This window comes from Cupressus sempervirens, chromosome 7, assembly GCF_028749045.1.
Source record: "Cupressus sempervirens isolate cs-2001-9-10 chromosome 7, ASM2874904v1, whole genome shotgun sequence".
NCBI classification, from domain to species: Eukaryota; Viridiplantae; Streptophyta; class Pinopsida; order Cupressales; family Cupressaceae; genus Cupressus; species Cupressus sempervirens.
This window is the reverse complement of record NC_143124.1, coordinates 74,651,309-74,661,262: the sequence shown is the minus strand read 5'-3', so window position 1 is coordinate 74,661,262 and position 9,954 is coordinate 74,651,309.

The window sequence follows — 9,954 nt, the reverse complement described above, 5'->3', positions numbered from 1 at the left end:
AACTCTATGATCCCAAACTATGTACTAACATAGATAGCCATATCTATTGGAAACTCCATGCTTCTTCAGAATCACATGAGCATGATTGAAATTAACTAAGGTTAGTAGACCACCATTAGGATTTTGACACAACACTCTTATATAAATGTTTTCGTATCCTAAGTCATTGGGATCCCAAGGATGCCAATCATAACATACATCAATGTCATCATGTTCATCAATTTATTACTGTATGGTCATACACACAGATGTCAATGTTGGTATAAACCTAGCAATTCTATCTATAGATAAAACCTTGGCAGCACACAGAACCCTGGCTGAAACCTTGACGATGGATAAAACCTTGGTAATGAGCAATGTCTTAATGATTTTAGTTTCACTAGCAGACACATAATGATGACATGGATGACCATGATGATGATGATGGGCACAAGCTTGATGATAGACATAGACATGGACTCAGTGTCAATGATGGACAAGCTAGTTTTAGACACCATGGTGACAGACATGATAGTGATGAACACCAACTTTACAAACATCAACTTGATAGAAACGATGGTGATAGACATGACTATGATGGACATTATAGTGATAGACATGATGGTGATAAACATGCACTCAATGTTGGTGGCAGGCATGATGGTGATAGACATGATAGTGATGGACACGACAATGACAGACATGGAATCAACATCGATAAAGGACACCAACTTGATAGACATGATGGTGATGAACATGGACTTAATGTTGGTGATAGAAATGATGGTGATAGACAATGACAGTGATGAGCACTAACTTGATGAACATGATGGTGACAAACATGATGATGATGGACACAATAATGACTAGCATGGACTCAGCTTCAGTGATAGACACCAACTTGATGGACATGACGATGATGGACATACAGCCTTGGAAATGGACATTATGTTAGACACGGCTTCGGTGAAAGACACATAGTTTTAGCAATGATGACATGGAAGACCACGATGGTGATGATGGGCACAAGCTTGACAATAGACATAGACATGGACTCAACATCAATGATGGACAAAATAGTGTTAGACACCACGATGATAGAGATGACAGTGATGAACACCAACTTGATAGACATGGTGGTGATAGACATGACTATGATGGACATGATAGTGATAGACATGATGGTGATGAACATGAACTTAGTGTTGGTGACAGGCATGATGGTGACAAACATGACAGTGATGGACACGACGATGACAGACATGGACTCAACATCGATGAAGGACACCAACTTGATGGACATGATGGTGGTGATAGACATGATAGTGATGGACATGATGGTGATATACATGATGGTGATGAACATGGACTTGATGTCGGTGACAGACATGACGGTGATGGACATGATGGTGACAGACAATGAAAATGACAGACACCAACTTGATAAACATGATAGTGACAAACATGATGATGATGGACACAACAGTGACAAGCATGGACTCAGCTTTAGTGATAGACACCAACTTGATGGACATGATGGTGATGGACATACAACCTTGGCAATGGACATGATGATGGAGACAGCTTCGGTGAAAGAGACACAGTTTTTGCAACAACCTTAGTGATCAACATAACTTGATCTGTACATGTCTTCATAAGATTCATATAAGCAACTTCTTCAATTTTTTGGTGTTCTCCTCCAATTAGTGTAGAAGGAATTTTTAGCAATTCTTCTTGTAGTGGCCTTATACTAATGTCTTCCTTTTGGTGTAATGCATCCTCCTTATTGTTACCATCTATTTTCTCCCACTTGTGCAAGTGAGATATTAGTTTTTCTTAACAATGGTCAAAAATATGACTTACCAATTTGAATGTGGCTATAGAGGGGACACATTCAAGATTATGAATATCCTATAACATAGATGTGATGGGTTGGGATATTTCATCCATCTCCTCAATGCATGAAATCATAAAACTCTCAATAGCAATTGGAATCTCAGTATCATTATCATCCTTGATGGTGACCAAGAAGTGATGAAACATATTATGAACCAAATTTTTCAATTCAAGATCTAAGACAAGATTACTTACTTTGACATTTGCACAATTCTCCAATATTGTAGATCTCTTACCAAAAGGGTTACTACTAAAGTCATCAAGACTCTAAAAGTTGTCAACTTTCAATTGCAATATCTCTATCATGGTGTTATTAGCATATAATTCTTTAGGAGCCAAAATTATCAAGACCTCATTAAGACATGTTGCAACTACCAATCTTTTATCCTTTTCATGGTGTCTCAAAAGCCTGGGTTGACTTAAGGGATCCTTTATCAGTAAGAGGATTCCTTGTATAAATCTTGAATGTAATTGGTCCACCTGACACAAACTTACTTCCAATATATCTAATGGAAGATCAACACCTTCACTGAGCTCTTTGCCAATCCCTTGTAGTGTATTCAACCACCACTCTCTATCACTACTCTGTGCCATAGTGCTATCCCAATCCCAAAATCTCTCAATCATCCCAACAGGCTGGCAATATCACTAGCTCTAATACCATTGTAATGTTCCTAAAGGGAACTCAGCCTATAGGTAATTTCAATCCATAGACAAACAATTTAGTAGCCTTGTTATATGCTCCTAGTAGCAAAATGCTTCAGGTAGTTCTTCCTCCATGCCTCAAGTAGTCTTTCTAGTGCCTCAGGTAGTTCTCCTCTGTGCCTCAAATAGTCTTTCTAGTGCCTCAAGATGTTCTTCTCTGTGCCTTAGGATGTTCTTCTCTATGCCTCGAGATGTTCTCCTCCATGCCTTGAGGTGTCTTTCTAGTGCCTGAGGGTGTTCTTCTCCATGCCTTGAGTTGTTCTCCTACATGCCTCAGGATGACTTTCCAATGCCTTGAGATGTTCTCCTTTATGCCTGGGGATGTCTTGGCCATATGGTTGAAATAGAGCAAGTCATATGATGGATTGGAGATGGTTGTATGGTGTTTGGGAGAAAACCATATGGTGATTGTAATAGGGCCTTACGGTGAGATTGGAGGGCCGTATGGCAGGAACACTACTTGGCCATATGATGCATATGGATGGTTGGTAGGCAAGATGGTTGTATAGGGAATGGGTGCTACTAGGAATGTCAGAGAGGTAATGAGCCATACAAAAGATGAAATGGGGATGGTTGATGTGTTGCATGATGATGTGGTATGGCAAGGGAAATTTTAGAGTAGTTTGATGATGGAATATGTAGTGAAATTACAATATATTGAACACAAATAATGTGCAGGTAACTAGATACCAAATAAGTACTCTTGTGTCAAAAAATAGTAACATTCCACATACAAGATGTTCAAATTCTCTAGATCTAACCCAAGTACATAGATAGAATAGGCTGAGGGCTGAATCTCACCGAAACTGCACAAGCGAAATAGGTAAGGTCTTTCACTTCTGAAATGGTGAATAATAGAGAACTCTAATAGGAATTCATAGTACATAGAAAATAATCCAAAATGATCTCTACTACTACCTACAAGTTGTGCTTAAATACCATTTGGATAAACATCTTGAGGGTTTACAAAAACAGCCGACAACCAACACCTATGAAATAATTAAATAAAAAATAGATCTGAGATATACTAAATCAATCAGAACCCTTGAATAAAAACATTAATAACTTAGGCCCACATTAATTAAAATTGTGAACATTACATAAATAGCTATATGGGAAAGTGACTAAAGAGGATGTCTACAAGATTGAAGATGAACTTATCTCCCTAGATCCTAAGAACTTTGATTCCATCTAGGATTTTATCATTAAGGTGAATGACATGAGAACAAAACTTAATGATTGTGGTAGTCCCATTAAGGATGATAGGCTGATTTATCTAATTCAGAATAAGTTTCCATCAGACTACTCTACATTTGCCTTTACTTTCAACACCTCAAAGGAAACCTTAGGTGCTTCTTATCAAAAACTCACTTTTGATGAATATGCCTAGTTGTTAGAGAATGAACAAGATAAGTTGATAACAATGAGGATTCTCAAGTCTTCAAATTCTAAGGCTTTAGTGGCTAACAATGAGAGCTCCAAAAATCCAACAAGTAAAAGTACAAACAAAGGCAAGGGAAAAAAGAAGAAGAGAAAAGATAACAAACAAGGAGACATAGAAAAGTCACCACCTAAATCAAATAAAAAACAAGAAAAGTCTTCTCCTAATACTAAGAAAAAGGGGGACAATAATTAGGAAAAGAAGAAGCATGCCTATTGTAAAAGAATTGGTCATGATGAACATGAGTGTTATCATAAGAAGATTGATGAATTGAAAAAAATCATGAAGAAGCACAATGTTCCCTTACCTAATGTTTATAAGGAAAAGGGGTCTTCATCTTTAGATTCTAAGAGCAAAGAGAAAGCTTTAATCACACACACTATCAGTCAGGGGGAATGGATTATTCATATAGGTGCCACAAATCACATAGGAGATTCAAAGAGAGATTTATCTTCAATGACACCTTTAAAGGTACCTCACATCTTTATAGGGGATGATACTAAAGTAGAAGTTGAAGGAAAAGGTGAAGCTGAGATGAAAAGTGGAGTGTTTAAGGATGTTCTTTATGTTCCTAATCTTACCTCTAACGTTCTTTCAATCTACCAAATCACCCACTATGGAGGTGGAAACAAGTTTGAATTTCTTCTAGATTCAACTATTGTGAAAATCATCAAAGATGATTATATGGTTGCAATAGGTGAAGCTAAACATGATTCAAGGCTTTACACTTTCTCTTCCTTTGTGACTAAATCTAATGCACAAGCCTTGTTAATTCATTCAAATACAGAAAAAAACTATGGCATGAGAGGTTTGGACATCTCAACTACATGTATGTTCAACAACTTAGTAGGAAGAACATGGTTCATGGTCAACCTCAAGTCCAATTCTTAGATGGTGTTTCTTTAGGTTGCACACTAGGGAAGAATAAAAAAAAAAGTTTGACAAAGAGAAGTCTTGGAGAGCACAAAGTGTTTTTGAACTAGTTCATAGTGATGTGGTGGGCCTATTTCTAGTCCATCATTATAAAGTCTTGTTCTGCACTCACCTTCATTGATGACTATTCTTGCTATACATAGGCATTTCTCATGGCTCATAAGAGTAAATTTTTTGTACCATTTCTCACCTTCAAGGCTCAAGTAGAAAAGTAGTCAGAGAAAGCTATCAAGGTTCTTCAAACAAATAATGAAATGGAGTATGTGAACTCAAGACTTATAGATTTTTGTACTCGAGCTAGAATTGACCTTTAGCATTCAATACCATACACTCCATAGAATAATGGTGTTGTAGAAAGGAAGAATAGAACCCTCAAGGAGATGACCACTTCCATGCTATTACATAAATCTCTTGATCAAATTTTGGGGCTGAAGCAATGAATTGTGCAAACTACATCTAGAATAGGAGTCTTCATAAAGCTTTGGATAGTTTAACTCCTTTTGAAGTTTGGAATGAAAGGAAACCTACTATAAAGCATTTTAGAGTCTTTGGTTCTAGCATGGGCACGAATACTTCCATAGAAATGCAAGGCATTAGAACCTCAAAGTAAACCTTGCATCTTTGTTGGTTATGTGGAATCTCATAAAGCCTAAAAATTGATGGATCCAAAGATATATGAAATTTTCTACTAGAAGAGTTTAAACTTTGAAGAAAGTTGTCCAAGCTTTACTTATTCAATTCCTCCTTCTTCCTTGTTCATTGAATAGTGTGATACTAATGATAGTGACTTGGAAGATGTTCTTCCATGACCCAAATAGAAGCATCAGACAAATGAGATTGAGGAAATCCCTTCTACTTCTACATCTTCTTCCACTAGACCTAAATGGGCTCAACAGACATTGGATGTGGTAGGACCATTGGTAGGGAATCCTTTATATACTAGGAGAACAAGATCACAACACAACTCTCTCCCTCATACTTATATTGCAGTTGCTTCTAATCCTCAACCATTCAAAGAAGCTTCAAGAATTCTAGAATGGGATAGAACAATGGATGAAGAATACAATTCTCTTATGAGAAACAACACATGGGATTTAGTCTCTCTTCCTAAGGGAAGAAAATTGATTTGGTGTAAGTCAATCTATCCAACCAAGTTTTTAATAGATGCAAGTATTGATAATTATAAGGCTAGACTTGTTGCAAAAGGTTTCTCTTAGGTGCCTGGTATTGCTACACTGAGATCTTTTCCCTAGCTGCAAAAATGAACTCCATTCCTTTTACACTAGCTATAGTTGTAGCTTAGAGATGGGTTGTTCATTAGATGGATGTGAAGAGTGCATTCTTGAATGGTCATATTTATGAGGAGATTTATATGGAGTAGCCATAGGGTTTCATTCAGGATTATACTTTTTTTTGCAAGTTGAAAAAGTCTATCTATGGATTAAAACAAGCTCCAAGAGCTTGGTATACCAAGATAGATTCTTTCCTTCTTTTAACAAGGTTCACCAGATGTCATTTAGATTCAAATTTCTACATTTTTTACCCAGATGATTCTCACTTGCTAATTGTGTCACCCTATTCTCAAATGTCTAAAAGCACAAAGCTATCTCACCCTTTTCTAAAGGAAAAGACTAACAAAAGTATAATTGTTCACCTTCAATGACATAAATCTAGTATTATTCTTCAAAATTTGAGAATAAAGTCAAATAATGCAATGTGTAGAAATTGTTGAAGTTTAGGATTATAATTTTTAATAATTATTTGGAATAATAATTGATATATTTTCCTATCTTTTATAGATAATTTTTTAGTTGCTAGAAAGCACTAAAAATTAGCGGTCTAGTTCCCACTACAAAACTATATGGAAATAAATGTTTTCCCCTTTGATTTCAAACTATGTCATAGATAACATATATAGCTAGAAGAATCAAAAATAAAAATTAGCTTTAGAACTATATTTTCTCTTTTATAATGATTCAAATTTCAACTCACTTGAAATCAATAGTTTTCATCTCCCTCTACAGTTTTTGAAACAAATCTATTCTAACTAGAAGAAAAATTATACATTCCAGAAAAGGACTCTCCCCTCTAGAACTCCATATAATTAAAAAAAAAAATTTATATCGTTTAATGTTTTCTCTTTCTTAAAATTGACATATTTTTGAGTATTAAAATATATTTTTAGAATAAATTTTTAATTAAAATATATTATATCTAGTTAAAACACTATAAACTCTATATGAGATTATTCTTGACTTTGAGCTCTATAAAATGGTGTTTATATGTTATTAAAAAAGAATTAAAAAAATAGTAAGAGTTATTGAAACATCAATTTTCTAAAATAATTTTATTTCTTTAGTAATTGGATACAAACTAGTATAAAACATGAATTTAATAGACATTTTCAATCAGAAAAGTGTGAGACAATATATAACTTAGCTAGAATGAGTTTATCTAGATCACATGTTTAGAAAAAATATTTTTAGATAGAAATATTCAAATTTATTTGTTCTAATAAGTTGTCCTGAAAGGTGACACAACTTTTTACTTTTACCACAAAACATTCAGTACAACATCAATGCACAAAACACATTAAGGTTCATATGCACTACATCAGAGAGCTAATTCATGTGTAGGTCATTGCATTTCTATATTTTCCTATAGAATAATAGATTGCAAATATTTTCACCAAGCCCTTCACTGAGGTCAAGTATTTTCATTTGTGAGATCTCTTTGGGGTGTAGGATTTTTCACTAGGGGGGTTACATGAATCTTCTCTTCTTTATTGTACTGATCTCTCTTTTTGGAGGAAGCTTTTCCCATGAGGTTTTCCCTCTTTCACCATTTTTAGAGAGATTGCATTGCATTGCATAACATTGTATGTAAAGAATTGCATTTCTACATGTGTAGCTAACATGGAATAAAGTTGCACTTAAGTGGGGGGTGTTAGAGTAAATAATTAATTATTATTACACTTTACTTAGGAATATGCAAAAACATATTTGTTGTCTTGTTGAGAACATAGGAGTTAGCAACTTATTTGAGCACATGGTGTCTATAACATCTCTTTATGAGATACACCTATGTAAACTTATCCACTCATCATAGCACAAACCCTTTTGCTCAATGGAGGATAATCCACTCTTGGCAGACATTTTCTTAGTTGCAATTTTTATCTGTTTTCTCACTCCTAGTCATTCTAGTTTCCTTTGTATATAGGCACTTCTAGTGTGTATTCATTCGATATCAATTATTATCTTGATGATTATTGAGATTCTCATTTCATCATCATTAGTCTCTCTTGTGTTATCTATTGAGCTTCTTGATCATTATTGAGATTCTCATTTCATAATTAGAAACCACAACAAGATACTCATGCACAATAATACTATATATGTTAACTAGGGAAACCCTTGATCAGAGGGAAAACCCTAGTGGAGATGGTACCCACAAGATGATGTACTAATATAAATATTCCTTATTAGATGATAGACCCTATTAGGAGTCATTGAAATAAATTCAACATATATTAGTCCCTCTTAGGAGATTCTAACCTTGTTAGGAGTTGTGCCAACCCTATTAAGAGTTGTGGAAGGTAGATGGTACCACTATCCAAATGGCTTCAAGGGAAAGACCAATGGATCCATTACATAAATGATTTGTGTATTACTCCTTGCAGAATAATAGAATTGTACTATACCTCTCCTTCCACTTCCTTGGTCCTGTGAACTAAACATTTGCTGTTTTTTTCCTAATACCATATCATGAACTTTGTGTTCCATAATCCCTTGGATCACTTACTAACATTTAACAAATAATCTGCTCTTATTCACACTTCCTTGTTCACTTTGCATGCTCCATGCTTTCATACTAAAACAAAGAAAATATATTTCCTTTAAATCATATCTTCAAAATAATTTGTTGAGTTGGCCTTGAGGATTTCCAAATTAATTATAGTAAGATAATTAATTAATTTATAATTACAATAGCATTGTCATCTTGCAGTCTATACAACTTACAACATATATGACTTTAGGTTGTGCACATTTATTGAAGTTACCATCAAACTATCTTCTATCAGTGAATAAGTATACATCTCCATATTATATCTCTGCTAGAAGATAAAATGCAATCATTAGAAATTGCTTCTAAGGTACTCTATCCCTATACTACTCTTTGTAAATCACTTACAACTTCTCCATGTCTTCAACTCATGTTACGTGCACTAAACCTTATCATCAGGATACAACGAGGAACACTTCCTTAATAATGCATTGCCTAACAATAAAAATTTGGTCTACATGATAATGATCTCTATCTACTACTCTCTTAGTCTTTAGAAAGTTATTGCTATGTTGCATCAATGACAAATATAATCATGAATGCAACATGTTAATAGTATCACATGATATCCAATGCTTAGGATACTTCCCCAAAGGAATATTGTTGTGGTTTACAAATTCATGCCCTATTTTGAGTCCCAAAATGGGTACACCCTTCTTTCAAAATTCCCTATTAGGCATCTAGTCTGAAGCCTTGGTCATTTTGGACCCTCCTCTAGCTCTAGTCAAACTCTCGTCTCTAATCAGGAAGGGTTAGGTAGTTAGACATAGAAAAAATGATCAAGTCTAAGAATTCATGTGATTAAATTATGCAGATGTACACTTCATCCCCACTTCATAGATGCACACATGTTCATGTGTTGACCCTCATAGGTACACATGCTCACAAGTTGTGCATCTATGGAGGTGTGCACATTGATCCCCCCTCGCTTTCTCAATGCATTAATGTACAAGTGTGCAATTGTGCACATGCACATCATGCGCACCTTGTCAAGGTGCACATGTACAATAGTGTGTAGCTATGGACTTTTCCATTTCTAAGGAAAATTAGTGTATTAGTGCACCATTCAAGGTATGCAAGGTGCACTAGTGTGCAAAACTTGCATCTAGGGGAAAAATTAACTGTCTTCTCTATTATGACTAGTGTTGACCATTTTT